Source organism: Leiobunum rupestre, chromosome 1, assembly GCF_980474605.1.
Source record: "Leiobunum rupestre chromosome 1, qqLeiRupe1.1.hap1, whole genome shotgun sequence".
Lineage (NCBI taxonomy): Eukaryota > Metazoa > Arthropoda > Arachnida > Opiliones > Sclerosomatidae > Leiobunum > Leiobunum rupestre.
The window spans coordinates 56,028,646-56,035,264 of record NC_143384.1 but is presented as its reverse complement, the minus strand read 5'-3'; positions in this window follow the sequence as shown (position 1 = coordinate 56,035,264).

The following is a 6,619-nucleotide window of genomic DNA, read 5'->3' as shown; positions in this document are numbered from 1 at the left end:
AATTTCACATACCAGGCAGAGCATTTACATCCTGCTTAGAAACGGGTCCTTCTAAGTTCAAGGCAGTATGAACTTCCGTATTTATGGCAGATTAACCAATTTCACACTTGAGTCGCAGGGTTTAACAGGTGCTATAGATGATTGGAGATATTTTTTCTGGGAACCAGTCGCAGCGCGGGTTAGCAGACGAAATTTCTATTAATTGGAAGATGCAATTTCATATTCGGAAACTCATCTTGATTATTGATTGAAAATACAGAATGGCATCTTCAAAGTAAAGGTTACATTCCGGTTTGAATAAAAACCTTGCGACCAGTGGCGTAGCTGGGGGGGGGGATGGCGATTTGCACCGGGTACCACCCGTTTTGGGCCGTTTTTCGGGTAACAGCTGACCGTAAAAAAAAATAGAGAAATCCGAAAAAAACTTTTTTACACGTTTTGACTAGTAATTAAGTAGCACACCACGATAACCGCACCGGGTTCCACTCATGCTAGCTACGCCACTGCTTGCAACACTTACATTAATCATGATATTAATTAATATTAATAATATATTAATTATGTTTGAATCATGATATTAATTAATATGAATATTATATTAATTATGTTTGAAGTAAACTAAAGCTAGGTTCAGCGAATGACAAAGATATTTTTTTCAACACGTTCTGCAAAACATTACTTAAAGGGCCACTGAATCATTTTAAAATTTCAACCTGAATTTCTTTACCTATAGGCTTTGTCAGTTTCAAACGAAAATGACACGCAGCGCCTCTCGGGGAGAGCTCAAGCGTAACTTGATTAAAAGTTTTTCCCCGCCCCATTGAAATTAATGTAAACTTGGCAATAACTAAACGTTAATTAACCTACCAAATGATATAAGAAATATTCCATTGAAAATTTTTCCCGTTTATATGAACTTAAATGTAATATAAAATCGTCTTGAAAAATCGTTTATCGCTTTATAACATCCAAAAATAACATTTTAACGCGTCATGTAGATAATCGAACAGCTGCTCGTCTAGGTAAATTTTGGGTTGTCAACGCGCTCATTAGAAAGCAAAATGAGCTTTTAGAAAGTAGGTTGTAATTCTAAACGATATTAATACTTTTGCAGAATTTTGTCATCAGTGAATTATAAATATGACCTGAAATAAGTTTCGAGGTTTATTTAAAAGCTAGTTAAGTATCTTTTCATCCATTGGTTCGTTCACAATGTATCTTTAAAGTAGACGAAAATTTTAAGGCGGTGACTCTTACCCAGTCTTAAGCCTCGGTTTAATCTACCGCGTATTTTGAAACGGAAAAACCCGATTACTATCGTTAAATGATGGTGAACGCTAATTGTAATATGAAACAAATAATGAAATACGTGGGAAATTTTTCGCGATAAAAATATTTTAGAGAATCTACGTATACAAAATGTCAAGCTCTTTTGGTAGGCAATCGTATATTTAACGTTAGGGAAACAGCTAGTTAACGAAGACCGCTCAGAAGTTCAAGGGCAGTGCATACGAGCGACGTCTATGACTCAAAAAGTCTACGATATAACAATTAGTGTAAGTAATTTAATTTTAATTGTCATATAATTTCTTTAAAATATTAATATTACTTTAGGTTGTACAAGATAGAAATATTTAAATTTCAGCGCGAATCACTGCTCTCTCCCTAGATATGTATATCTTGGATTACGCATGATCTTTGAGCCCGCCTGTATCGAAAATATAACGATAAAATCTTAAAGGCTTTTTTTTGTTTTCTTCTAAATTCATATATTATGGAAAAATGTTATCAAATGTTTTTTTAGAAACGATTTGTTAATTTACTTTAAATCATGGCTACATTTACAACGGGAATTGTAGTTTATTATTAACCAAGTTACGCGTGAGCTCGCCCCAAGAGGCGCTACGTGTCAATCGCTCGTAACTCTATAGTAATTGTAGATCCGACCAATCAGAAAAGGGCATTATAAATGCTCAATTTTTGGTGACCGTGGTGTGGGAAACTGGTTATGATTCTATGATCCTTTAATAGTTTTTAAAAGTGTTTCAAAAACTGGGATAGTTAATGTGGAGGGGGGACAGGAATGTAATTTCAAGTTTCCATTTCACAATCCCTGAAAAGACCCCTTAAGGACAATTAGAGGGATTCTGTAATCGTCTAATCACTATGGAATACTTAAACTTTTACAGAAAGTGTATGCATAATGTTGCTTTACTGTTCAATTTATTTTCTCCAAATATGGACCGACATCCATGTAACGAGTCTAGGGCAGCCCCTTCTACATATTAAATAAAATATCCTTTTTATCAAAGTAGTTGGAAGGTTGATTTAAGGGGAAGTTCGGATCAATGAAGGCACAGATATTTGAAATGTTTTAGAATTAAAGAGTTATTTTTTGGAATTATTTTAAAAAGCAAAATATATTTCTAAAATAATTTCCATCAATTTTTTCACCTTTTATATATTTTAAAACCCTTTCCTTAAATTTGAGCCTTGAAACTGTAACAGTAAACTGAGAAAATTTTCAATTGTAAAGGAGTACGCGTGTTTAGTTCAGAATTATGCATATTCTAATGGAAATATTGAAAATGAATTTTAAAATCAGCCACCATGGATATAAAATAGGGCTGTGGGATAAAAAATTCGAAAGAAAAAGACATACTACCAAGGTTTCTTAAGAAACCTTGATACTACGAGCTGAGTTATGTTGCTTGATAAGGCACCATATTTTTGAAGCGCTTATTTCTGGCATTGATTTTCAATGCTATAGACGCAGTGCTTCCATATGCCTTGAATTTTTCCTTTTTCCGGTATTTTTCAACCTTTAAAAACGCTATAAGTGAATAAAGCAATTTAAGAAGAAAAACGGAAAAATGATGGAAATTTAATAAAGGGTCATTATAAAAGTAATGAAAGTCACGATCTAAATATCTAGAGCAACTTTTGAGGATATGTTTATGCAAAATTATTCAAATGTAAGTAATTTTGTAATAAATAAAACCTTAAATTTGGATTCATTTTCAGAATTAATCTGAATATCTATATAAATTAGTATTAAGAGTGAGGGATACAAAATGGAAATTTCTAGGTCAAAAACGTGAAAAACGGGATTTTTCATTTAATGAAATTATCGCAATAGGAAAATTTTATATATCAAATGTGGAAGCCCTGTATAGACGTCTGCTATGCTGTCGTAACTGGATCTTGTACAAAGACTACGCGTAGCTTTATACAGTCTTTGATTCTGTAGTTTGAAACATCTGCAGTTTTGTGTTTCAAACTACTACTCACAAAATATAATAACCTTAATAAATATTCTGTATATTAAAATTTTGTATAAATACATATGAAATTAAACGGTCAAAGGAGTTTGCAACTTCCTATGTAAGCTAATTCGCTTAATGAATTTAATGAATTTATAAAACAGACATGTACTAAATTCTATCTATTCAAGTCTGCACTTATTATTTTAAACTTCTGGTTTAAAGTAGAATTATACATTAGTATTTGAATTTGGCATGCATCATCAAAAACTGAAGATCCTCACAAGTCAAGTACCCGCTGGTAGTAAAAAAGAGTGATCTTGGAATTACATTAAAATGACCACATTTCTTTCTAGAAAGGCCTGTTGAAATGTGTGCAGTTACACTGCAGTAGCTTGTTTGAATTGTTAAAGAGACTTTCAAGAAAGACCTAGTCGAATTGAAATAAGTCATTCAGTCGTAACTTTGGGTTCACAATTTACGGCATGTTAACTTTAATAACTTCCTTGATTAAATTGATTGCAAATCTCTTTTATTGATGAATTTTTACTAGTTTAGTTTCTATAATGAGTTTCAGCAATTTAAATGTTGTAATTTTACACGTAATCCTTTACAATTGAAAATTTTCTCAGTTTACTGTTACAGTTTCATGGCTCAAATTTAAGGAAATTGTTTTAAAATATATAAAAGGTGAGAAAAAATTGATGGAAATTATTTTAGAAATATATTTTGCTTTTTAAAATAATTCCAAAAATTTACTCTTTAATTCTAAAACATTTCAAATGATCCGAACTAGCCCTTAAATCAACCTTCCAGTTGGTTTGATAAAAGCATTTTTTATTTAATAGCTGTCCCTTTGCTCTGCCTAACAGGGCGTATTTTGCCTAAAATTTATAATTGAAAATAAAAGCCATAAGTTAGAAAATAAATAGGTTTTATTTTTAAATATATTTTGAACAGACATTTTAATATTATTGAATGTAATTTAAAATATTGAATATTATTTTAAATATTTTACTTAACCAATTATCATCATTATTTCAAAATGTTATGTCAAATTGAGTTTTAATTTCCCATTAAGACTTAGATAACAAGATAATATGTGTATAACTGGTTCTAGTAAGCAAGTGAAATATACTAATTTTGGTAAAACTTTCAATCAAAAACAGACCTTTGATAAGATAGTGATTATGGGTAGCATAGCATGATTTGTGAAGAGCTTTTTATCGTTTACTTTTATCTCAATCATGTATCAAGAGTTTTCCAACTCTGCGGAGCTTTCAAATAAAAAACTAACCATGTGTAATTTTTATTAAAAAACTAAAAACAAATTCTACGCGCGTAGTGTAAGTAAGCACATTTATCAACAGTACTTGAATGTTGGGTCTCAAGACCTGTTCTGGCTGTACTACCTTACAACGGTATGGATCGTACACTACTGATCCTCAAATAACAATAATTTCAGTCTACTCACTCTTTAAGCTTTTGAAAAATTAAGACGCCTTTACATAGAGGATTAAGTTTGAATGCCCAAAACGTTTATTGTTATGAAAAAGTATTCAAAAATTTACCATACTTCATTACTGTAATTATAATTCCCAAAATTATTAACACAATGCAAGATAGATACACCTAAATGAAAATTAAATTATTATTTTTTTTAACTTTGTAAAAAATCAGCTGGGTAAAAAAACTTATGGAAGAGATAAAACAAAATGAACTTAAAACTAAATTTCACTTTCCACAAAATTCTTTCTGGTACAACTAAATACGTTATTTTTAACCTTGAATATATGATCGGGTTCAACGGGCTAATTTTCCCTACGAAGCAAAGGCTTAACGGTTAAATGTTAATTACTATTCAACTGCAAGTAAATTAATTACGATAATGATAATTTTTACTTAAAAAATACTTAATTACGTATAAATAATGAGATTTAAATAAAGTTCCCATAAGAAATGGTTTATTATTTCTTGAGTAAAGTGCGAAAAACAACGTTAACTCGAAAACGGACAAAATTTGATTTTAGCATTTTTCCGGGAAACTGGCTACGAGCTGATCAGTTGGCCTCCATGTCAAAAATGGTAAACTAACTTATTACAGTACGAAGCTTCTTATCTACAGTCGACTAACTTTCGTTAAATGACGGGATTCCAATACGTTTCTCGCTGAAGTTGACAGTAGCAACAAATCCGTATGGCTATATCTGTACTGTACACCAACGCTGATACATTAATAGTAATTGTAGTACTTCTAGGCATCCACAATACTGAATCTTGGGCATAGAAATCGCTTAAAATAAAGTTATAAATTTTTAGCGACCCGACTATTGATTCTCCTGCGCTTGGCTGTATTAATTTTAGCCATAGGAAATCGCGCTGACCCCTTAAATAAGAAGGCGTGTGGGACAGTCCGCTCGTCCTCATTGTAGTAATTAGGGTCGCGATATGTACCAAGACCACGCCAACGGAAGGATAGGAATAGGACACCCGTGGCGAAAGTCTGACACCCATGCGTTGTGGGATTACAACTTTTAATGACCGTCAATTTCCGACCATATTTACAAACGAACAACTTTTGTTATTTTATGAATTACTATAGCATTAAATAACGAAATTTTACTTTGACATATATATTTTGTATTTTTATATATATATTTATACATCTATTAGTGAAATATATAAATAAATAAAATAATTCCACAGCTCAAATATATTTATCAGCATGCAGTTATATAATTAGCCTTTTCAGTTTACTTAGAACCACCTAGCGGCTATCATACTAATAAATATAGAATATTTAGCCAATATTATCTGTTCGTCGCGAGCCCTACTGCAAAATATTTCGGAATTATAATAAGTAGATGGGTGAGTCCCTCGGAAAGTTCCTAGAAAATTTCGCTAATATGTGTTCCTCCAGGCAGAGCCAAGCGCGGTACAAGTTGGCCGTAACAACGTCATTTGCCAGAACGAAAATTCTGAAAAGTAAATTTTTTGATAACGTTGAGAACACGACGCGGAAAAGGAAGTTTGGTCTAATTTCCAGAAAAACGAACTGGGGTGTAAGTGCTAGGGTTCATATTTATCAAAAATGACACGAAAGAGAAAAATTAAATAAACGTTAATTATACACCTTCAAATGCCTTATCGTTTAAAATTAATTTTATTCTGGGAGCGCCATAATTGAGCGAAATATCAATGATGTAAGCTTACCCAAAAACGTTGGAATTAAATTTTTATAGCCTACCGTTGCGAAAATAAAAATTTCTTTAAAAAATGCAAATCGACCGCCAAGAATCTGAGGGGTGGGGACTTTTAGTATATTTTTCTTTACTTTAAAAACTGCCTGTATGCTA